This window comes from Sinocyclocheilus grahami, unplaced genomic scaffold, assembly GCF_001515645.1.
Source record: "Sinocyclocheilus grahami isolate Dianchi unplaced genomic scaffold, SAMN03320097.WGS_v1.1 scaffold2358.1, whole genome shotgun sequence".
Taxonomy (NCBI): Eukaryota; Metazoa; Chordata; class Actinopteri; order Cypriniformes; family Cyprinidae; genus Sinocyclocheilus; species Sinocyclocheilus grahami.
Window position 1 is genome coordinate 4,042 of NW_015507537.1, and position 25,514 is coordinate 29,555.

The window sequence follows — 25,514 nt, forward strand, 5'->3', positions numbered from 1 at the left end:
CCAGTCGTGGTGTTGAAAGTGCTTTATAAATAAAGTTTGAGTTGAGTTGAGTTGAGAGGAGGTTGACTAATATTAAATCCACCGTTTACTGCTTGCTTTGGATAAAAAGTGTAGTTAACTTAGTAATTTCCCATACAACGTGCTAAATCAGCGAAAAAAGATGACAGATGAAGCGTCTACTGCTCCATTCATCCAGGCGCCTTCAGTTTTTACTCTCCTGGCCGTAGATTTAAATCAACATGAGCCTCCACATGATCTGCTCGTCATAATAATTTCAGAAGAGTTCACAATAAGTCAAATATAACATTTTATTTGTCAGGTAGAATGTATCGCGCCAATTACATAATTAAACAGTGAGAATCCAAGAATTCAGAATAAGGTTCAGTTCCAGTTCAGATAAATACTAGCTACATAACATCAATTGCTCAAAGATGAATCTGAGAGTGAGAGATGAGTAAGCTACCTGAGAGAAACACAGCAGCAGTATGTGGGAGTTCTGGTGCAGAACGAAAGGACTTGCTCACTGCGTGGGGTGTTGTTTCTAGTAACAGAATCCCCAACTTCAAAGACTTGTGCAGTGCGTTTGATTTTTCGGGTTAGAGTCCAAAAATGACAATATTGTCAATTCTCTTTTACCCAGACCACAAAGAAAGAAGTCTTCAAATCAGGTGTTAAAACATTAATACCTTTTGGCTTGTTAGGATCCTGTGACATTTTCACTCCACACAGAGGGAGACACACCCCTCAGCAATTTTTCAATCTTTTTCATAATATAAGTTACTGCTGTGAAAAATGCACTTCAAGGAAATACACGACTTATAGTTCCAGGCCCGTCTTGAGATTCTCTCCATATCAGTTCAACAATTTCAGTTATTACAGAAGGCCTACAACAGCAAAATAACCAAAACCATAGGATAAGTTATGTTTTATTATGTAGCCTACGGAAAGCACATACTATCTTTCTCCCATTCTCTCCCCCTTACACACACATAGCCTACAGTACTGACACACCCACGTAAAAATAAAGTATACTTGAATGCACTAAAAAATTTACATTTGTAGTACATTCTTTTTTTTTCTAAATAAAATTGTAAAAGTTATACACTGTAAATACATTAATCAAAAGTATATTTCTACTTCAGTAGCACTTCAGTGCAATTGCAAAATTATACTAAACACCACTGATATTTAAATGGATTTTAGTTCATTTTTAGTTTATTTAACATACGTTAGTAATGTAATAGTTATAAGTATTTTCCTAACTGTGCTATTTAAGTACACTTAATATAAATACATTAATAAGCACTAACACTTAAATTGATTTTAAGTGTAGTCAGATAAATTGTTATAAAATTGCATTTGTCTAAAGTGTGCTACAAACGCTTTTTAATGGATTTTTATATATAACATCACTAAGTTCTATTTGGATTTTCATGAACAATACAGTAGAAATGAAGTAAAACTATAGGTTACTGTGCTTAGGCTACTATAAATGCACTAATAGCACGATTGAATTATTCATTCATATGTGTTTAGATGTTTACCAAAATTCACAATTTAACAGTAAGTATACTTTTAGCATAAAGTACTTTAAGTGCTATATTTTAATGTGGAAAAAGTGCTACTATAATGACATAGTAATAGTGTACTTGGTTGTACTATTTAAAGACACCATAAACATGTAATTAAGTATATCATATAAAGGGAATGTTAACAATCACGATACATTTGAAATATATTATTGAATCTATAAAAATATGTGGGCAATACATTATAAATACATTTTGTATATATTCATTATATATTGATCTTATATTTTAAATGACTAATAAGTGTATTTTCTATGTATGATGAGGAGTATATTTAAAAGTGTATAAAAGATTGTTTCAATTGTACAGAAATGTGCTGTCAGTGCTGCTCTGGGGATTTTATGAGTAACAGAAGCTAAAGCTACATGGACTGATCAGCTCAGCTTTTGCGCGGCTGGCAGATGCATTGGAGTACTATTTGTGTTTTGCACGCTTCGCGCCCTTAATATGGGGTATGACTTTCAAACAGGAAACATCGACTGTCATCGAAATAGTTCGACTTCCTAAAATGAGATTTTGTAGGACTTCCTGTCACAGGAAACGTGAGTGTCAGGTTCCTGACTTTGTCAGCATTGGTGACCTGCTGAGAGTGTATAAAGCGCTCAATCTCAGACACAACAGCAGATCTCAGAGCAGCAGTGGAATCATTGTGCAAAATAAATAAATAATGATCAAACTTAATTTTTAACTCTAAATAGTACATTTTGCAACAGAAATGAATGTCAGAAGATCTGTGGAGCATCACAAACTGCAGGAATCACGAAATAACCAGCAAAGAGGACGAGACACAGAAGAGAAACCGAGCAAGAAACGAGTCAGACGGAGCAGCATTAATAGAGACGCACCAAACTGTGAGTGTTTATGATCTTTAATCAGTGGCGCAGCGGGTGAAAAGACCGAAAAAACATCCGAGGGGTTGGGAGGGTTATTGCGTCGCAGTATTGGGACTATTTATGTTTTAAACCACGAAGGCAATGCAATGTAATGTAAAACATTAATTTCCCACAAAAAAATCAACAATTTTACTTAAGAATATTTGATTAAACTATATTTTAGTAAACCAAATGAAATCCAAATTTCTATGAAATCCTTTTTTTAAAGCAAAAGTAAAGTGCATCCATCTCAGAGTCCAGATCTCTGAAATCAAAGTTCAGTATTATAGTCTAAGAATGACAACATGTCCACGTCTACTACTAATACAGTTATAATAAAACACACTTTTTAAAGGAGTATTTACCAGAAATCTTATTTACCAGAATTTATTTAGGAGAAAAAAATGTAATTGTGCAGTATTTCTGAAAAAAATTATTAAAAAAAAAAATCAATTAATTGGAGATGCTTTTGATAATTAAAATGTAATGGAACCATTAAAATGGAATCCAGAAAATAATGGAAAACAGAATGTAAAACAATTAATCAATCAATTAATTAGACAGGCTTTTTGATTAATACAATTTAATTTAACCATTAAAACCGAGTATAGAAAAATGAAAATGGAACGAAACTGAATTTGGAAATAGAACGGATTTCATAGGGCTCTATAATTATAATTCATTTTTTTGTGGTAATAAAAATAGATGTAAGTGAACAATAGCCTTTAAAATGACTTAAAATACATATATAATAGCAATGAGGCAATAATAATTAGTTCAAATAAAGTATCAAAAGCAAGAAATCATATGGTTTTATTGAACATAACTGTTAAAATACATAATGTATTATAAACAATCGAGCTAATGTACATTACGCATGACAACAAAGGCCTGCAGAGGGCGCCAACGGCCTGACGATTGTTTTTACACATTACTGTGCGATCTAATACTTGTTTAATATTGACCAAGCACCATTTCATTCAAATGTCCACTTAATCTTTAATATTTGGCCATTTCTTTAGGACAGAAATGCTATAGCCAAAAGAAGATGTGGACATCAAAACGTGCAAACTCAGAGTGAGGGTTTGAGCTTTTATTTTGAAACCGCGATGTATTCTCCTGAGTTTGCGTAGATTTATAAATGATTTACCTTACAAATCTGATGAAATGGCGCACGTTGCGTTCCCAGATGAACGTTATAATAAACCCAAACTCACAACAACATGCAGAGATGGAGTTTGAGACGCTCCACACACGTGTAAATGATAACAGTTCCTGTGGAACTACTGTGAACGGAGCCGCTGTGAGACACATGTGCTTAACCTACACGCATGTACATAATTAAAGCACTTAATTGATTCCTTCTCCTGACATTCATCACAGAGTCCTGTCGGGTGTGTTACAGTGTTTTCCTATAACATGAAGAGTTTTGTTTAGCTTGCAATGTCCAATCCTCAGTCTATTTATTATGACTTGTTCCTTCCTTTTATTTCCATTCTTACTTTCCATACCTATCATATTTTGTATCATGTACAGATGTCTGCCTTTGATATCATTATCCCCCTGCTGCGGCCATCTTTGCATTCTTTTTCCACACTAAACTCTTCCCTTCTGTTTTTGATCGTTTAATTTTGACGTCAACATGTTCTTTTTGTTGTTGCTTCTTTTGCCAGACTGTCTACTTTCTCATTTCCTTGGATGCCCACATGTATGTGGTTCGACCGGTTCACGAAGAAGATCCGGTTAAATAGAACGATTTGTTTGCGATCCGGACATCACTAGACGAGACAAAACCAATAAAACCCATTATAAACGAGGCATTTGTTGCATCCAGTGGGGACATAATTACTGATTATAATGACTTATACTGTCTTTTTACGCGTTGCATCGCGCCGCGTAAACATAAAACCATGTCTGCATTTGTGATCGGAGAAATGACAAACAACAAGCCCTACTCTACACTGCTCAAAACTCGTGTTTTAATCATCAGTGGCAAATACTTTAAATATGAAAACGTACTTACAGGCTGTGAGTCAGTGAGACACTTTATAGAAACAGCCTTTGTGCCACAGACTCATTGTAGGCTACTGGTTCAGGAAACAGTCCTCGTCCATCCTCCATAAAATGTGCTGCACACATCTGAATATTTGGGTTGAAGTGTTCTGGAACAGTGTTGTAAATACAACTTAACCACTGATTTCTAGTCGTGTCCTCTTTTGGAAGACCAAACAAAGTAGTTTCACTTTCACAACGAAACACGGCGCCTTCACAACATGACGGCGGCAGCAACAACACTACAGCGAGAATAAAAGTTACGCCTTCTTTCTTTGCGTGAACATTTGGGCAGCGTTATGCAAATCTTCCCACATAGTGAGGTAGACATGTGGGGGCGTGTTAGAACGAGGCGTTTTAGGGGGGCGTGGACGAGTCTTAACTTTTATAAAGAATATCTCTTTGGATTTGAGACTTTAGTCTTTGCAACTTTACAGATCTTCTTTATGCACCAAGAGCTTGTAACACTCCAAAGAGAAAGGAACAATTGAAATTGCATCATATGACCCCTTTAATCTCAGCCAATTCACTATACAGAAAGTGAAAACTGACGGCGCTTTGGGCATCTGACGCTGCATTAACCATATATATATAACTGTCTTAGATTATTCCCTTAATATTCCTATAATAGCTTTAATTATCCTCACAGCGTGTCATGCAGTGATGCGCTATGAAATTATTGTGGGGCAAATTAATTGTAATTTAATAATAAATGTAACCTAATAATAATAATCGGCCTAATAATAAGAAGAATGTAACAGGCCTACATTAATTGGAAATGCTAAATCCTCTTAATATTGCCAATTTTTGATCCCTGGCTATCTTCGACACATACGACGCAACTCAGCATGAGGAGGTTATCGCGGGGCCCCCAGCAGTGCGTGGGGGCCACTGTCTTTAATATATGACAGTGTGACAGTACCTACATGTCTTTCATCTTCAACTGTTTCATGATTATCTGAATTTCAGAAGTACTCCATTCAGCCACTGTTTTAAATGGAAAAACATTTTGTGCAGCATATTAACTCTAAAAGTGTGCCAGGGGACACTTAAGAGCTTAAAGTCTTGATCTGATCTTTTAAAAATAAAATAGTGGTGATTGGTAAATATGTTAATATATCAGTGATCGGTTCCTGCGTCAAATGCCTTGACTAGTTTTACCAATAGTAAAACTGATCCTGAACATTTATCCATATGAACCGTATGAAAATAATCAGATCTTTGTGTTTGTGATTTCCAGTTTCACATGATTCAGACAGACCTGCGGAGATTCAGTCTGATGATTCACAGAGAGACATTCGCAGATGAGGTGAGATATGGTTAGACCGCTCAACCCCATTTCACTCCACCAGGGGCGCCGCTAAGGGGGGAGAGTTAGGACGATTCTAAGGGCCACGCACTTTTGGGGCCCCCAGAGTTCTGTTTTATTAGTAGTAACAGCAGTAATGTAATAGCAATTATAAATGTATCTACCAAAGAGTTACAAATAAAACAAAATTACGGCTTATTTCTGCATTTCCAGCAAAATTATCTCCTCCCCCATTCACTGCATCATGGTTTCGTCCCGTCTTACGTAGCCTAGAGTCACTGAGTGCGATCAGATGGTAAACTGTCAAATTAGAGATGTCTTCGAGGGGGGGGCAAACCGAGCCGGACGATTTGGTCACTCGCACTTTTAAACACATTTTAGTTTTGCTACAGAAAATCTACAAATTCACAATCTGCTTACACAGAGCAGCAGCAGGAAGCGTGTGAGCTTGTCATGACAAAATATGGGGTATCCTATTTATTATTTTAGGATAAATAGATAAAAAAAAAAAAAGATTGATTCAGTCAGTGAGGAAGAACTTGACTGGTCTGCAGAAAGCCAGCTGAACACGTCTGGTGTGACTTTAATAAATGCAGACCTTTAGCCAAAAACTCATCACCAAACACCTGTGACTTGTACATATGTGTACAATCATTTTAGACACTTCCAAAACTGGAAACACAATTTTTAAATACAATTATGTTTCCATCTTTGTTGCCACAGTTTTGGAGTGCTTTTTTCTGTTCTAAAGAAGAGGGTGTCCTAATACTTTTGTCCATATAGTGTATGTACAAGTCATTGGTGTTTGGTGATGAGTTTCAACTGATTCAATTGATTTTCAATCAATCATTTATTTTTGAACCTTGCCTTATACACAGAGGCATCGTCATGTTAGAATAGAAAAGGGTCCTGTTCAAACTAGTGGTATAAAATTAGAAGCAGACAATTCCCTAGAAAATCATTATATGCTTAAATATTAAGATTTGTACTCGTGGAAATTACTAAAGTAGTCAAACCTGTTCATTAGACAGAGGTGTCCCAATAGTTTGGGCAATGTTTGGTGCGGTAGGGGGCCCAATCTCATATTCTTTCATAGGGCCCAAAATTGCTAGCAGTGCCCCTGAAACGCCCCCTTGGTACAAATTACATTTTTGTTAAAAATCTAATAACATGAAAACTATAGATGTAGAAATCTGATGTTTCACAGACAGTTCTGACACAGTGTTTTTTTAGAAAGCAGCAAAAACTAATAATGTGCTTATTAGCTCACAGAAGGCGGTGGTAATGCACAAGACTTTATCCACCGAAAAATTATGATGAAGAAGAAGATGGAGGAGGAAATGATGAAGAAAAAGAAGATGATGAGAAACATGGTTGGAGATTTTTGTATTTGGCGGGACCATTTACATTCTTGTCAGCTACCAAAAATAACTTTATTTCCTTTTGGATTATAGTTTTGGATGTGTTTTTTGGAACTGTATATACATATTTGCACACATTTGAAGAACTGAGAAATGAGTCCGTCTGTGTGTTTTTGTCTGACCAGTTCATCCTAAGCTTGTGTTTTCAGATGAACGCAAGATGATCGCACTAAGCAATATTTAGATTTTATTTTGATTTATCACGCAGCCCTAGACTAAACTGCTCTTTTTTTTAACCATAACGTAAAATGGCTCATTGTTCAGTGTTTGATCATATTTGGACATATTTAAAACACTGAATTTCTGACTTCGTTTGGTTTTGTTTTGTAGATTTTAGGATATTATGCATTATTCCATATTAGTATGCATAGTATTCATAAGTGAATGCACTTCAATTACAGTAATGCATTGAAGGTTGCATACATTTGGTTGGTTCTTGCACTTCAGAACTGCAAAGTTCATATAATCTGAATGTCTGTGAATGTATTTGATATTTGTAAATATTTGTTTTTTCAGAATTTGATTGTTTTACAGTAATCACTACTGTAATCACTGATATTACTGTAGCTATGTTACTGTATGTTAAACTTGAGTTTAAAACACAACACGAAGGCAGCTTTAACTTGACGTTGTAAAATGTATGCTTTGTCTGTCTGTCTTCCTCATTTGACCCAGTTTCTAGTTTGTTTCTTTGATTGTTGAATTCATTAGTCATTCCGTTGGTGTTTACTAATTATCTCTATTCCATTCCTTGCATCCATGCATTTAAACTCGCAGTTCTCCATTAGTGTCTGTTCATCTTTGTTTACACATTAGTTTAGTTGTTTCTTTCTGTTCTACAAGTATTTATCATTAAAGTCTATTCCAGAGTCATTTTCTTTAGTCGTGTGATCCCTTAAAGCAACCAGCTGTGACGGTCATAGACAGACTTATCTATACTGTTAAAAATACATTGTAAACATGTCTAAAATAGTATCTGGCTAATCATTATCATTTTTGAAGCTGACACTGTGTTTTATCCACCATTAGAGTTAATGCTAGATGTATAAGTATTCAATTTTCTGAGAATAAACTAAAAATACATTATTTATATTTACATATTACACAGTTTTTTCTGAAACTTTAAATATTCACCCCACTATCACATTTTTACAGCAAAGCACAACACAAATGCATGTAATACTCGAGATCTGCAAGCCATTACTCCAACCTTCATATCATCTGTGCAATATTAAACCAGTCAAAGTGTTTCTGAAACATACTTCTGTTTTATTTTTTCACTGTTTTCACTTCTCAGAGGAGATCATGATCACGTGACTGAGTGGCAGACAGTGAAGTGATCTCTCTACTGGAGATCAGCAGCATTACAGCTCAGAAGACATTCATGATATTATAAAGATTATATATATGTAGCGATTCCACTCAATTCCAGCTAAAAGATAATAGAACCACAAATTCAAGACCTAGGCTCTAGGAGGCAGTATTTGTGAGTCACAACCACAACACGTGAGTAATATTTAACAACTGCACAGTTTTATTGCACCATTCCTTTTAGAATATGAAAGTGCAATTTGATCAAGTAAAAGGAAAATACAATTAGTTCAATAATAGCATATAAACAAAAAACTTGGGCCCATAAAAAAAAAACTGAAAAATAGTATTTTCGTCAATATCTACCCGGGTAGTAAATATGATCAAAAGTTCTTATCTGATCCTTGTGTAGGTTCACTCAAGAAAAAGTTCAGTGGAGACTGAAGATCCTAGAAATCTCTGAGAGATCGCTCGTAGAAAACTTCACTGCTTGCGATATTTCTTCTCCGGAGTTTCACTGGCTCGCTATCTTTGATTCAACAACCTCGTGGCTTGAAACCACAGAGAAACGGGAAGGAAAAAAACCAACCTGCACATGCATATTGTAATCAGTTTTAAACACTGAACTCGTGCAAAGTTACAAGACCTCTTTCTACAGATCTGCATCTAATAAAATGATTTTCACTCTGTTGTACCATGAATAATGTTCATAGGAAATTATTTTCTCCTATCAACACATAATAGGTGGTCACATTAAACTTGAGTTTTTACATGTGAAATCTCTCATAAACTCAGTTTCGTGCAGAAATACTGATTAATAAAGCAGTATAAACATGAATTTGTGACTAAGCAAAAAGCACTTAGTAAATTAAACGACGCAATCAACATTACGCATATACGGTGGCATTTTCAACACATCTTTTCAATAAAATAACACATCACAACATCACTGAACATCACTCTGAATGCTTTTTAGAGTAAATCTACTAATGATGAAACTGAATTATCTTAAACTATGACTCAACCGAGTTCGTGGTTATGAGGGAAAAAATTATGAAGCATATCATGCATCACGTAACCTTTTTTTTAATACAATGTAAATTAGATTTAAACAGAAAAAAACACAATATTTTGTGAAATACACAAAGAAATAACCTTTCACAGGAGGATTCAAAACGGCAATCTCATAATGCTGTATATACGGGGAAGTCCGACTCTCTTATGGTTAGAGACTCAGACTCGTAACCCAAAGGCTGCGGGTTCGAGTCTCGTACCGGCAGGGACTGAGGCCCTTGAGCAAGGCACCGAACTGCTCCCCGGGCACCGCAGCATAAATGGCTGCCCACTGCTTCGGGTGTGTGTTCACGGTGTGTGTGTGTTCACTGCTGTGTGTGTGCACACTTTGGATGGGTTAAATGAGCACTAATTCCGAGTATGGGTCACCATACTTGGCCACATGTCACGTCACTCACTCATAACGCTGGCTCTGCTCTCTTGACTGCTCACCTGCGCACCTTCAGGCCACATCTATAACTGCACACACCACTTACGTTAACCCTTTCCTGTTACTTTGGATGGGTTATATATATACAGTATATTTGTGATTTCTAGTCTAATGTGATCCAGACGGGCCTGCAAAGTTTCATTCTGACATAAAAGCTGAGGTGAGATCCTCACGTCAAAACCCTTCAGACGTTCTCAAGAACAAACAGCATCACTGAGAGACCAGCAGCTGAACATCATCATCTTCATCTTCATCATCACAGACTCCATCACTCCAGACTACAGACTCATCTGATCACAAACAAACAGACTCATGAACCGTTTCTTTCTCAGGTCAGTGTTTTATTGAACTGTAGCTGCTGCACTTTACTCTGATCATTTTCACACCATGAACATTTGATCTGCATCTGAATCACACTAAATATTTGTTTCAATTTGCTCTGCCTTATATTTCATGCATTTTCGTTTACCATGTGTGTTTTCGTATTCCTGTATTTTGTGATTAATTTAATATATTCTAAAATAACTGGAGGAGTCCAGATACATTCAATCTACAAACAGATATTTCTAACAGAAGTGTGTTCATGGCTGTTTGTAAACTGAATGTATCTGGCTTATTTTTAGTTGTACAAAACAGCTCGTTATGCTGCCTGAGATTGCAAAAACTGCTGCTGTATTGTAGAGGCTCTGAACTCTGGCCCTCGGGATCCTGCAGAGTTTAGCTCTAACCGTGATCAAAAGGTTTCTAGTGATCCTGAAGAACCTGATCGGCTTGTTCAGGTGTGTTTGATGAGGGTAGGAGCTGAACTCTGCAGGAAAGTGGACCTCGAGGGCCAAAGTTAAGAAACATGCTGTATTGCTTGCAATGTTATTTTAATGAATTGTCATAATTATAAATACACTGGTCTGTAGTGTAAACTGTTTTACCGTTTAAGACACTTTAATCTTAGTTATTTCCATATTGCAGCTGATGAATCTGAAGTCTTACACATTCACAGAAAATCACTTCTGTGTTGCAAAGTAAGGTGCATATGTTTTTGTATCCTTCCATACTGTTTATTGTATATGCATTCATTACTCATCTTTTCACCATATTCTAAATGAATGCAGCATCCATTCTGTTTGTAAGACTGACTTAGTTAGGCAAAACTTATCTGGACGTGCCATCCAGCACCATAATGATAATGCTAGAGTTTATTTTATTTCAGTCATTTGTACATCATTCAATTAAACTACAATATCATGATTATATTAGCCATCAGTCAGAGGAACAGTCATTGTAAGGTCTTAGTGGTGGTGTTGGTTTTCAGATGAATATAATGCAGGTGTTATACTTTAGTAGAGAGGAGGAAGTTCTAGCTCTGCAGTGACATTTGTGGTAACAGAGCAGTTAAATTGTAGCACAAACAACACACAAGCAGCCAATCAAAGACAAACTTCAGTCAAAACCACCGCCTTTTCCATTTTGGCATGTTTCATGTTCTTAGAATTGAAGCCCTTTGCTGTTCGCAGAGAATCAGAGTCTGAGTATTATTTAGTTTTTCGCAGAATATCAGAAACTTTCAGTTCTCGGAATCGAAGCCCTTTGCTGTTCAATGCACACCTTCTCATTATATATAAATTCCCCTGAAGCTCAGACAGCACATCACCAGGGATCTCAGAGTTGTGATGGATGTTTCTTCTCTTCAGCTCAACACAAGGTGATTAAAACACTCATATTTCATTTTTTGTTGAGTTTTTATTATTCAATATTTAAGCTATTACTGTACTGTGAAATAGAAATGTCAAAAAATACAACTTGGCAAAGATAGTAGTAAGAATTTTTTACTGAATGAGTTTTGCAGTCCATGTTTTGCATGCAAGAAAGTACGGTACCTGTATTCTGTCAAAGCAGTCTGCAGTCTGACAAAGCAATTTGCATTATAGATTTACAGCTAAATCAGAGTACAGGCAGTTTGAGATTAAAATTATTTTTTATACTTCTACATCACCCGTGTCAACATAGTCCATAGTTGCAAAAATGTATCTTGATTTTATCTAGTGGATATTTTGGGGAAAACAGTAGGGGGCGTTTTACCCCACTCTGCCATACAGCTGAACAAAGACTGTGCTTTAAAGGGGTCATATGATGATGCTAAAAAGAACATTATTTTGTGTATTTGGTGTAATGAAATGTGTTTATGCGGTTTAAGATTAAAAAAAAAAAACATTATTTTCCACATACTGTACATTATTGTTTCTCCTCTATGCCTCGGCTTTCTGAAACGCGTCGATTTTTACAAAGCTCATCGTTCTGAAAAGCGAGGTGTGCTCTGATTGGCCCAGGAAACAGTCCTCCATAAAATGTGCTGCACACATCTGAATATTTGGGTTGAAGTGTTCTGGAACAGTGTTGTAAATACAACTTAACCACTGATTTCTAGTCGTGTCCTCTTTTGGAAGACCAAACAAAGTAGTTTCGCTTTCACAACGAAACACACAGCGTCTTCACAACATGGCGGCGGCGGCGGCAACGGCCAGAATAAAAGTTACGCCTTCTTTCTTTGTGTGAACATTTGGGCGGTGTTATGCAAATCTTTCCACATAGTGACGTAGACATGCGGGGCGTGTTAGAACGAGCCGTTTTAGGGGGGCGTGGACGAGTCTTAACTTTTATAAAAAATATCTCTTTGGATTTGAGACTTTAGTCTTTGCAACTTCAGGGATCTTATCTATTCACGAACAGCTTGTAACACTCCAAAGAGAAAGGAAAATCATATGACCCATTTAAAGTGAAACTTGACTCTGATAACCAGGCCCAGATTAAGAACACATAGGGCCCTGGGGCTATAGCAAACCCAAGGGCCCCCCTTCATAGCCTAGCTTGGTGCCACAACGTTTTCTACCACAGGAATAATTTGTTTTTGTTTTGTTTTGTTTTTTAAATCAAATCTCCAACACACAGAGATACAATGAGTATACACACTAAATATTCCAGGCTACAACACATTAAAATAATAAATACCATAACACCAGATATATGAAGCCAAAGCAAACAGGTTTCCAGAAGCAGCAACAACTTTTGAGCATATACAGCTCCCTTAAGGAGTTTACGTTAAATTGTTTTTATTTTTACAAGGTCTTCTTTCTGGCCCTAGAAGAGGAGAATCATCAGGGCTGGACTGGTGCTAAAATTCAGCCCATCTGGCCCACACAGTCCCCCATAAATGTTTTGCAGGGGTTAGGGCAATTGGAATAAACAAATAAATTATTTATTAATATATAATGGATGGAAAAACAAATAATATATTTGAATTCTTAAAATGCATTTAACAATATTAATATTCCATTATATTGCAGGCTCTTAATTATTGAATTCATATTTTTCTGTAATTAAAGTTGGAACTATTAAATTCTCCTTTGTAGTTGCCTTAATGAAAAGCTTATTATTGAATCCAGAGTTAACTATAGTATTAGTAAACCTTTATAAAAGTGACTTATTGCCTTTATTTGATCCAAAATTTGATAGGCAATAATTAGCCTAAACAATTTTCATGACATTAATAATAAATATCATTAATGCCATATTTTTACAGTGTCAGTAACTGCAGGTTAAATAGCCTAGGTGTGGTGCTGTGCGGATTAAATTGCTTAAAGGGTTAGTTCACCCAAAAATGAAGATTAGGCCATAAATTACTCACCCTCAAGTCATCCTAGGTGTATATGACTTTCTTCTTTCAGACGAATCCAGTCCGAGTTATATTAAAAAGTGTCTTTGATCTTTCAAGCTGTTTAATGGCACTCAGCGGGTGTTGCATGCATCAGTCCAAAAGAAGTGAAATAAAAAGCGCCCATCCATAAAGAAAAGTGTCTCACACGGCACCTGGGGGTGAACAAAGGCCTTCTGTAGCAAATCGATGCGTTTTTGGAAGAAAAAAAACATATTCAAAACGTAATAATCACTTTAATTATTCAATTAAATGTGACTCTGCATCACAGTATGGTAGGGGCGTAACATTTCCGTCACAGGCTTAAGATAGCTGATAGCTGGATAGCTGGCCAATCAGAGCACACCTCGCTTTTCAGAACGATGAGCTTTGTAACAATCGACACGTTTCAGAAAGGCGGGGCATAGAGGAGAAACAATAATGTACAGTATGTGGAAAATAATGTTTTTTTAACCTTAAACCACATAAACACATTTCATTACACCAAATACACAAAATAATGTTCTTTTTGACATGTTCCTGGATCAACATCTTTGTTGACGCTGGAACAAGGTGGTGATTAACCAATCAGATTAGAATCAATACACACAGATGAAGCCTTAGTTTGTTTATATGAAGAAATTTATTTATTTATTTATTTGATTTGGGATTCGTTTTAATATTTCACTTCATTTTTGCTTTTTGACATTTCAATTTCACAAAGAAATGTGCAGCATTTTGTCTTAGAAATAATAAAAGGACACCTTTTCATTTACAATTTGTCATAAACCTCATTTTGTTAAGACAAGAATCGTGAGAAAATCGTATTGTGAAATCAGTATCATGAATTCTATTGCACTGATTTGAGTGAATGCTTACATGCCTACTGTTGACTATTTTCTGTTACCGCTTTAGTTACATGGATGATATAAACTGAACTTGCTCTTGAACTAAAACCACTGGCTTCAACTAAACTCTTCATGTCATCTGTGTGATTTAACAGCTAGAGATGGAGTGTAGAAACGAGATAACACGGAGAAAACGACTGGAGCATCAGAAAACAGATCGGAAATAAATCAACAGGACAGAGAGAAAAATGGAGGCCAGAAATGAGACACAAACCAGTGAAACACAAGAGAAAAGCAGACAGATGCTTGTTAGATGTGACAGTATGAAGATAATAAAACCAAACTGTAAGTGTTTGTTCATTATGGAAGTTCTAGTCTCCACACACCTGTCTTAAAGTTTCACATTCAGACAGATTCATCAGATTTTCTGTAAGATGAAAGTTTAGAAATGTGTGAATGTGTGTAAACGACAGAATGTGTTATAGATTGAGAACATCAAACAAATCCAAAACAATGAGGATAATCTGATTATGTTTGTGTGTATCCAGTCTCACGTGATCCAGACGGACCTGTAAACCTTCATTCTGATGAAACTTCAGCATGTTCTGAAGAACACACAGCATCCCTGAGACAGCAGCAGCTAAAGACAACAGCATCCTCATCACAGACTCCATCCATCCACACTACAGTCTGGTCAGATCCTCAGGGACGTGCACAGACATTTTGAGCAGAAAGGGCTCAAGTGGGAAAAAAAGGCACTTCTCATATTTATTTAGTTATTTTTTTCAACAAAAAAAAAGAAAAGAAAAGTTAAATATATTAACACAACTCTGACTTAATTACCAATTTATTTTAATTCCCTCACACTCACCCAGTTGTTTCATGTTGTTTAATTTTTAAACAGATCAGAAACAAATAATCAGTTCACATAGAGACCATTGGTCTTCTTTAGCATTCACTAATTTTATGACAAGAACAGGCAACAACGAAGGAAACTAAGCCCCAATGTGCAACAAGTATGTATTTAGAATAAATGACTGCACAAAGGTGAGGGACATATTTTCACTAATAATTTGTTCATTTTGCACAAGACAATAAATTGTTTGAATTATTTTGGTGTTATTGTAATGTATATGCATATGATGGATTTGCATATGATGGACATATGATGGATTTGGTCCATCAGCATGGCGCCGCAAATGGCAGCAAGGACGCTGAGCTCCGCAATTCTTCTATTGTTTTTGTTTGTTTGTTCTGTGTTTTGTCATTCTTCTTCTATAAGTTTTACCAGAGACGAACTCCTTAACATTAAGCAGCACATCCCGGACAACATTTTTCCGTTTTTTGATCATTCGGACGTTTTGTTGGACATTCTAGTCCTATACTTCTATTTCTGTATATAGTACATTATTCAATTTTTCTTTTTTTTTTTTCTCTTATTATATTAGTTTTATATTACATCCCTACTGTGTTATTCCTATGTATGTCTACACTATCATGTATGTCTGCACTATGTTTGTACTTTCTTCTGCACTGGAAGCTCCTGTCGTCAAGTCAAATTCCTTGTGTGTGTAAACATACTTGGTAATAAAGCTCTTCTGATTCTGATTCTGATTCTGATTCTGATATGCCATGATATATTGCCTTAGCTAAACTTTAGCTAACTTATGACATGGTAGCCCATAAGTTATGGATGTTAGAAAGACAAATTAACTATATTTGCCTTTTGGATAATTAGCAGTAAATTCGAGGCACAGGTAGCTTGGTCTGTTGTTCATCACCACTACAGCAAGACAAACACAACTGGAAAGAGAGGGAGAACTTCACTTCTGCAGCTCTCTGGCTGTCTGTGATGTGATGTGCGGTCAATGTGTGCTACATGGGAAGTAAGGCATCAGAACTCGACAGGGTCTCAACATTTCCCAACCCGTCCCGATATTTTGATTTTATTATTTGTTTGACAGGAAAAGCTGTGCGCAAACAGAAACACACATGCACAAATATATAGCCTTTAGATGAACACAACACTGAGAAGAGATGATGCTGACCCTGAGAGGACTTCAGATGACCCCAGCTCTCAATCAGCAGAAAAACTGACCAGTTCTCTGTGAAGCGGCTTTGAAACAAGATGTATTGTAATTCAGATAAATACTGTGAAAAAACTCTTTGAAATAAACCAAATCCAGATTTATGTGAAGGAACTCAAGCATTTCTCAAATGAACACAATAAACAGATTCAATATTCCTCTTTGTGCGGTCAGATAAAGTGCTGGATTGACCTCTGACCCCTGTAATACAGTCACGTGTCATCCTCTACAGGTTAAAGTTAAAGATCTACAAATATATATGAAAGTATTTTCCAGCAACAGCAATGAAAACACACGCACAGATCTCACTTCATCAGCTGATATGATGTTATCTACTGGATTCATTTAATAAAGTCACAAGAGTTTCTGAGAAATCACTAAACACAGACAGAAAAGTGTGAAACATTATTGAAGTGAAACACAAAGATATGAAATGTGACTCTAATGGATGAGTTCTGCTGTTTTCATCTCTTCTGAAGCTTTGAATGCTTTGATCAGAATCCAGATCTCTTTCATTTCCACTCAATTCTGTTCAGGATTCACTCCAAACCTTTGCTCAGTGTTTCATCTGTGCTTCTGCTTTTGTGTCTCGATGCGGTTTCTGACTGAAGAATCACTTTTATTCTCAGCTTTCTCATGTGCTTCATCTCTCATTTCACACACAACATCTCTCTGTTTCTCCAGAGTCACAGCAAATCAAGAGAAGCGTCTCTGTTCTTACCAGACACTTGTTCTGCATTCATCTCTCAGCTGATGATGAGGATGATGAGGATTCATATCAAGCAGATCTCCATCTTCTGACTGAAGAATATGCATAAAATAACGAATCAGTCATAAATGCATTACAATGTGTATCATTATAATGTTTTCCTTGTTTAAAACCTACAGAAATATGTAAAATAATGCAATTACTTCTGTACAGAAGATGTGTTAGAAAATGTAAATCTAAGATGCTAATAAATTAATACAATATACACATATGATATAGAAAATATCCTTTCAATGTTTACAAAGTAAATTTTTATTCAAGAGAAGCACCTGCTCAGTGAATATCTGATTTCAGACGCAGTCTAATATTGTTTCTAGAGTTTTAAATCTCAGTGTAAATGTTAAATTAGAGACACAGAGCTGAAGAACATGTAAATGTGTGATGAAACACACCTGATTCACATCAGCAGACTTCAACAGAAACACAAGAGCTCAAGACTTTACACTAGACTTCTACTGTTTAACACAACAGACTCATTAGAGCAGAAGATGATCAAAGATTGTTTGCTAGAAATTCTGACATTTAAAATCAACATAAAAAGCAAAATCCCCATCATTATTATTATTCATGAGTTGATAACCGAATGACATTCACTGAATTAAGCTGAAAGAATGTCACTCATATTAAATAGAATTTAAGGCTTTATATATTTATCATACTAACAGTGGTTATCATCTTTGTCCACTAGATGGCAGAACTAGATCTTCAGTCTCAAAGGTCTTCAGGTTAAAGTCAGTGAAGAGAATCAGAGCTCTGCAGCTGAATGAGGATCATAATGTCACACATGGAGCATAAAGAGACTCATCACACACATCATGAGTGGGGATCAAATACATGAGACACTGCATGATCATCTAAATCACTGATGGCATGGTTTACTGTCATGTGAAAAACTTAGGACACTCTTTTCAATTCCATGTTTTTTGCATCCGGACATAATAATAATAAAAAAGATCTAGTCATGTGATGTTGTTCATCTGAGGTTTTATATTCCACATTTTAAGACCTGCCAAGGACCAGATATTTTTTTATGTCCTGATACAGAAAACCATGGAATTCAATAGGGTGTCCTAAAATGATATCAGAATCAGAGTGAGCTTTATTGGCAGGTATGTTTACACATAAAATGAATTTATTTTTGTGACCGAAGCTTCCACAGTGTAACAGAATGACAGTCACAATACAAAACTCAGATAATAAAAGAATAAAAATAGAACAAGTAAATAGGGAATAACAATATACAAATTGACAAATACATACACACTTATTTATTTATAATGGTTTTATTTTACACGCCCGAACATGCCCACTTAACTGAAAAGTAAGTGGGTGTGTCTTCGGCCTCCTGTGCTCATGACTCATTCTGTCAGGATCTGTGAGGAAGAACCCAAACACAGAACGGCACATTACAGAGATTTATTAACACAAGAGTGATCTGTGAAACAACAGAGGATACAGGACACGATGAAGGAACAGAGAACGACCGCTGGAACCAGCTTTAGATAAGAACCGGTCAGTTAACTGCAGAGGAGCAGGCAGAGTCAGACAGACAGTGATGAAGACCAGGCAAAGCACAAAAAAGATGAGATCTGTTACTAGATCAACACTAACTCTGAGCCAGTCTGACCGCCAGACAGAGAGAACCAGAGACAGAACAGCACCACAGGACAGGACAAGACTCAACCAGAACACACCACAGCAATCAAGACCTTAGCAGAAAGAGAATAAAAACACTGATAAAAATAAAAGTTAAAAAAAATGTATAATAATAAAATAAAAAGAATGTTAACAAAACTATAAGTAAAATACTAGAAAGCACCAAACAAAATAAAAGACTACTTGAGATATGCTTTCAGATTGGAACTTTCTGAATTTAAGTTCTGAATTTATAAAAGTGTGAAATATATATTACTGTGGCATAACAATGACTGAATGAAGGTCTACGACATGAATTATGCAAGTTCTTCATGTAGTAATAAAAGTAGAGTTTTTCTGCAATAATTCCTACTGGGTGAGCATTCATAGTAAAAGACCACGTTAACAAAAACAAGCACATACAAACTCCTGACCAATATTCATACCATGAGCTATTAATTAATGATATACATTGTGTGATCAGAGCTTTTCTAAGTTCCAGTCTGAAAGCAGCAGATGGGGACATGTAGGACTGTTATTGCAGTTGGAGAGAACCGGTTGGACCATCGATGTAGTGGAGGTGTTTATGAATCACATGAGTACAGAATAACAAAAATAAATGGGTGTGTCTTCTGCCTACTTTCCCGGTAATTCATTCCTCCTCATTCCTGTGGTTAGTGGAGGAATGGAGTTTTTGTGATGTTAAATATGCTATTTAAAGCAGCTTGTGACAGTCATCCAGAATCAGAAGCGTCTTGCTCTGTGACTGTCTCTGATTCTCTGTGATTACTGAAGACTGTTGTCTACCTCTCTCAGTGTGTTTTGTAAGTCAGCTTTTAACTTATTTAATGTTTTAAACACCATGTATTTGGATAAAATGTGAAGAAATATGGTTTTGTGTAAATTGTTGTGTAATGATGTCTGTACTCTGTGTTTGTATTTATTTTAAACTGTAGTTGAGTTTGTTTATCTCAATATCTCACAGTACAGGCTTTGAGACAAAAAAAATAAGTATAATTACTGGTCATTCAAATAGAATATATTATTTTAAATTAGTATACAAATTATATTTTAATTGCTGTTTGATAAATGCATTAAACCCCTCAGACACATTAAGATGATTTTCTGCAGCAGCGAATTATAATTTTGGACAAATGTATAAAAGATCACAATCAGCAGAGCACTGTTTTCTAAACCACACTCTCTGTTATTAACACATTCAGATATATGTTTAGTTATAATTGCTGTTATGTCATTCAGGGGAGAAGATTAATATTGATTGGTTTTTCATTTAATTGTTGTTGATTAGATGGAAATTAGGAGTAAACATGAACAAAAGAGATGAAGACACAAAGCAGTGGAAACATGGAGCTTGTGAAGATCGTCAGATGGAGCAGCTGCAGTGATATAAGACCATTGTGTAAGCAGAACATTTGACCTTTAATTCAATATTATTATATTAATTTCTAGAGTCTGTGTGAGCTCCTGATCTTCAGCATCAGTGCATGTACTGTAAATGATGAAGATAACAGACGTGTGTTTTATACATTTTTGAGACTGAATTAACGTGGTTTTGTAGCTGCTGTAACCCAACCCCAAAATTGTAATTTCTCATAACTTACTTGTATTCCCAGTCTCTGCTGATCCACACACACCTGTGAAGAGCTGCTCTCATCAATCACACAAGATCACACATGATGTAAGATATTAATAATGTCCATCAGTTTCAGCATGTGTGACTTTATTAATTAATCTGGTTTCTCTTTTGAAAAGCACAGCACATTAAAGTCTCTTCTGGACACTCCAGCTCCTGACAGCATCGATTCATTCACATTTCATTCATTTAGCAGACGCTTTTGTCCAAAGCAACGTTTGGCCAAACAAATGAGAAACACTGGAAGCAATTCCATGAGATAAGAACTTAATTCAATATTTTTATAGCACTGTGCACTTGCTGTTTTCTATAATAATAATATATATAATTTTAAATGAGGGTTTTACATTTCTATGGGCATTTTACTGTAACAGCACTGGACTGAAAACTGAATTAAACATGCTAATAAAAGTGGATCCTGGAGATGCACTTTGTCATTCAAATAAAATCCATTTAAAAAATGATTGTTTTTTATTTGTTAATCTGTATTGCAATCCATTTACATTTTTTCTGCAACAAACAAAATGAAGATCACCTAACAGTACACTACAGTACAGAAACAGTAAATGTTTTAAAGTGAAAATAAAAATGAGTTTCAGTTTAAAGAAACAGAACTTAATGTTATCTAGACAGAAAACTGATAAAACATAAACAGAACAGATACTCATATTGTACGATTTACAGAACGTCACTTTGATCTTCTGAGACACAGACAACACACACACACACACACACACACAGTATTAACATACAGACATCTGTTTCCACATCTCACTGAGAGAAGATGCGAGAAAAGCCCCTTTTTGTTTAGTTCAGACAGTTCTCATAAGATGAATGTATTTTATATTTGTAAATATAGTACAAGTTTTTACGGTAGTCACTTATAATAATCACTGATAAAGTACAGTATGATTGTGTAGAGTTGGGTTTATAGACTTGGGTCTTTTTAATGCAAAAGCTCCTTAAATCTTTTGTGAGGAACCATCTTCATAAAATATGATGTATAAAGACTTATTTTACTGTGAAAAATAAATTGTAGAGATGTTTAAAATATTACTTGGCTAATCATTACTTTTTATGAACTTGACTATGTTTTTATCTACAGTTAGAGTTACTGCTCGATGTATAAATGTGAAGATAGCAGCCTGAAGAAACACTCTTACTGTGTTGAGACTCCTGCTTTAGTAGGCCTCTAAATTTATAGATTGTAAAATGTAAAAATATGACCAAATTAAATATATTTAACACTAAACTTAAAATTCAGAGATAAAAAATATAATAGGAGTAAAGCACAACACAAATGTATGTAATACTAGTCCAGAGGTTATGATTCCTCATCATACGGCCTTTATATCGTCTGTGCAGTTTTGATTAAATGCATGTTGCTGAGACAAACTTTTTCCACTGTTGATTTTGTAATTATTATTATTATTATTTTTAATTCAGTAAGAGTTATGAAAGTCAAAAACCCATTTGATCACTTTTGCCGCTTGTCTAAAAACCCTGTGTGGTAAATTCAGAGAAGAGTGATGTTTTGAGTAACCTGACACTGATGATATCAGCAGAGCATTCACAACACAAACACAATGAGAGAGTAATGAAGTGATAATACAGTACTGTGATAAATGAAGCTTTCACCAGCATCAGACACCGACTATCCTAGTGCTTAAACTGGACAAACACACTGATGATTCCTTTATCAGAGTTTCATAGAAATTCTTATGTTAGCTCGTGAAAACTGAAGTGTAAATGTAACTACGCCTGCATGTGTTTGTGATTTAATTGTCTAGTTTCTCATGATTCAGACAGACCAGCAGTGTTTCATTCTGATGATTCAGAAACACATACAGATGAGGTGAGATACTGATCATATGCAGATACCAAATGTAGAAATTAATGCTGAAATCTGATATTATACTAAGAGTTATATGCATTGCACATTTTTCTTTAAAAAGCTGCAGTTCCTTTATCTAACCAGCTGAATATTCTTCAACATTTTTAATAACTGAATAAGTGATGTAGTGTTTCATTTTGTTTGTATTATTATTCATAATAAAATAGAGATATAATCATACAAATTAACAAATATCATGTTTATAGTCAAAAGCCAGAGTTAAGGGCCATTCACACAAAGGATGACAACTATAACAATACTAATATTTGTAAATATACTCTCTATGTCCTGTCTAGAAGCCTGCAGACATGATCTCTTCTGGGTCATCACAGAGAGGCACAAAATCACTTTCCAGGACCTTCACATTCACTGTTTCTCACTGGTGGAATGATCTGGACAGCCGAATCCCTGACAGTATTCAGGAAACAACTAAAAACTCATCTTCTTTGTGAGCACTTAAAGCTAGAACTTTTTAAGTATATTTTTTCTAGACTTTTAATTTTATTTTTTTACACTGGCTGAAAGTCTTCACATCCTGCTGGCAAAGTGCTATACAAGTTAAAACTATATATATAGATATAATTTAAGTTTATACTTTAAGTTTAAACACTAGCAGTGTTTTAAACAAGAATGAGGAATTTGATTGAATGTTTGGGTTTCAAACGATACAACAAACTTGCAGAGATTCTTCTCGACAGGTAAGTTAAATTAAAAGTTAAAAGTAAACTGCATACACTCACACCCCAAACTTATCTTACCTAGTTACTTATTAGAAACATACATTTTTCAAAAATAAACAACTGCTTCAAAATTAATTTTTGGTATGGGTGTGTGTAATTTACATTTTAGAGCAAAACATAAAAAAAAAGTCAAGTTATGTTTACCATAGGCTTTATTTTACTCATGAATTGAAAAACCGCATTGGAAAATCTTGATGCAACCAGTGAGGAATTAGTCTTCCAGATTCTGACGTCATACCTGTACCACTCTATGCTGGACCTTTTACTGAAACTAGTCGACTTTAACCTGTTGAGACATGCCTTCAATTTCATAAACCCACAAAGGCTGTGTTTGGTATGTCTGAGTTGGGGGAGGTGTAATGCACAAAAGGGGTGTTTGCAAAGGTTGCTTTATTTTTTAGTTCCTCTAGGTAACACTAGCACAGAAACTGCCTAACCTAGCGTTAACTGCATCTGCTGTTGAATTTTAATTGGTGCTTTCATTTGATAAAAAAAAATTAAATAATTATCACACATTTCTCTGTAATTATTAGTGATTAATCACATATTAATATACTATATTTACATTGTCATAATTTCACACTGAATCTTCATATTAATGTAGAAACAACATCAAGGCGGCATATTTTAAATGTTTTTAATGGCATCTTTTTACTAAGTAGCCTTTTATTAATGAAGACCAGTATCACTGATACCAAAACTAAAATAATTGTACTTTACTACCAATACTTAAATGCATTTCCCCTCAATTTTAGCCAATAATTACAGCCATTCATGCTGTATAAAGCAGCTTTCTGTGCGCATGCGCACTGTAAAAAAAACAACAAAAAAAGTTTTCTACTCAAAATAAGGCAACCTATCACAAGCACTTTGAGAAAACTCAACAAAGTCCACCCGACTTAAATTATTATGTTAACATCACAAGTTGACACAACATAAACAGTCATGATTAACAGTAATGAATAACAGAACAGCACAATTTTTTATTATAATTTTTTTTTTAACAACACGAGTAAGCCTATTATCTAGGCCTAGACTGATTATTATATATTATATATACTTAGTCTACTTAAAAGACAGACCATAACACAGGTCATATAATTGTAAACCGTTTGTGTCAAATGCACAACAATGACATTTTAACTTTTTGACCATATGCATTTTACACTGAACTCAATGCATTGTCCATACTAATGCATATTAAAGAAATCCACAAAAGTGTTGATTATATTGAATTATATTATATTATTGTAGATGCATATTTGCACAAAGGATTGTCTTCTACATTTTAGCATCAACCTGAAACCAAGGTACTATTGTACATGCACACTCTAGTAGAAACTCCAGCCTGAAGAGATGGTTCACCCAAAAAGGAAAGTTCTGTCAGGACCACTATCGTCAAAGATGATTGACAATTAGCATACAGTTTGGATTGGCGGTATGGTTCCGTTCTGGGCAAGAACTCCCTGCGCATCCATGCAGCCTAGCATGGATGAGAGCAGGGAGAGCAGCGATAACCCCACCCCCCAGGGTAAACAGAACAGAACCAACATAAATGTATTGCAGATATTGTTAAAGTTCAATAATGTTATGTACACATTTTAGAATTAGTCTGATTCAAAGGAGAATCAGAAGGCTGAATCCTGACTGACAGAGGAGGAGTTGGGGATGGAGGAGGGTAATTAGCTATTGAGCAATGCGAAAACGTCCCAGGTTACGTATGTAACCATGGTTCCCCGAGGGAACGATACGCTGCGTCGGAAACGCTAGGGGAACGCCTTCAGCGGTACCAAGCTCTGAATCATATGTGTAATCAGTCGAATCGATGGGCGAGACGTCAGAGGCGGGGGGCGGCATAAACACGGAGCCCTAAAAAGATGGGGGGGGCAGCCGGCGTCAGCTTCTAGGAGTGAAGCAAGCTCTACTAGGGATGCCGGAAGTATGGCCTAAATAATATCTGCAAGAATAAATAAATATTAAATTAGAATTTTACATCGTACTAAAAGTATCAAGTTCAATTGATGTTTTTGGGTTTTACTGTTATGTGTCAGTTTGTATATGTTATGTCAAATGTCAGCTGATGTTATTATGTTTAACTGTTATGTTAAAGGGGTCCTATTATGCTCTTTTACAAAGTCTTGATT

The 25,514-nt window shown here is 35.5% G+C and overlaps 4 long non-coding RNA genes across 6 annotated transcripts in view; 2 read left to right on the top strand and 2 right to left on the bottom strand.

Annotated features, from left to right (window-relative positions):
- Nucleotides 1–5,763: 5,763 nt before the first annotated feature.
- Nucleotides 5,764–25,514, bottom strand: part of LOC107574838 (uncharacterized) — a 21,215-nt gene continuing 1,464 nt past the window's right edge. Inside the window, exons 2-3 of the long non-coding RNA XR_001607745.1 lie at nt 16,794–16,803; nt 5,764–5,841 (exon numbers count right to left, since the gene is read on the bottom strand). This is a non-coding gene — a long non-coding RNA (uncharacterized lncRNA). The remainder of the gene's footprint in view (nt 5,842–16,793; nt 16,804–25,514) is intronic.
- Nucleotides 11,690–15,224, top strand: LOC107574835 (uncharacterized). Its single transcript, XR_001607740.1, has 3 exons — nt 11,690–11,757; nt 14,753–14,936; nt 15,140–15,224. It is a non-coding gene; the product is annotated as an uncharacterized lncRNA (long non-coding RNA).
- Nucleotides 14,978–15,242, bottom strand: LOC107574837 (uncharacterized). The gene is made up of 2 exons (XR_001607744.1): nt 15,161–15,242; nt 14,978–15,018 (listed from the first exon to the last, which is right to left on the bottom strand). It is a non-coding gene; the product is annotated as an uncharacterized lncRNA (long non-coding RNA).
- LOC107574836 (uncharacterized) lies at nt 19,825–21,027 on the top strand. 3 transcript variants are annotated; one of them, XR_001607743.1, is made up of 4 exons: nt 19,825–19,906; nt 20,392–20,502; nt 20,717–20,781; nt 20,856–21,027. It is a non-coding gene; the product is annotated as an uncharacterized lncRNA (long non-coding RNA). The 3 variants fall into 3 exon arrangements; XR_001607742.1 differs by having other exon boundaries at nt 20,861–21,027; XR_001607741.1 differs by having other exon boundaries at nt 20,717–21,027.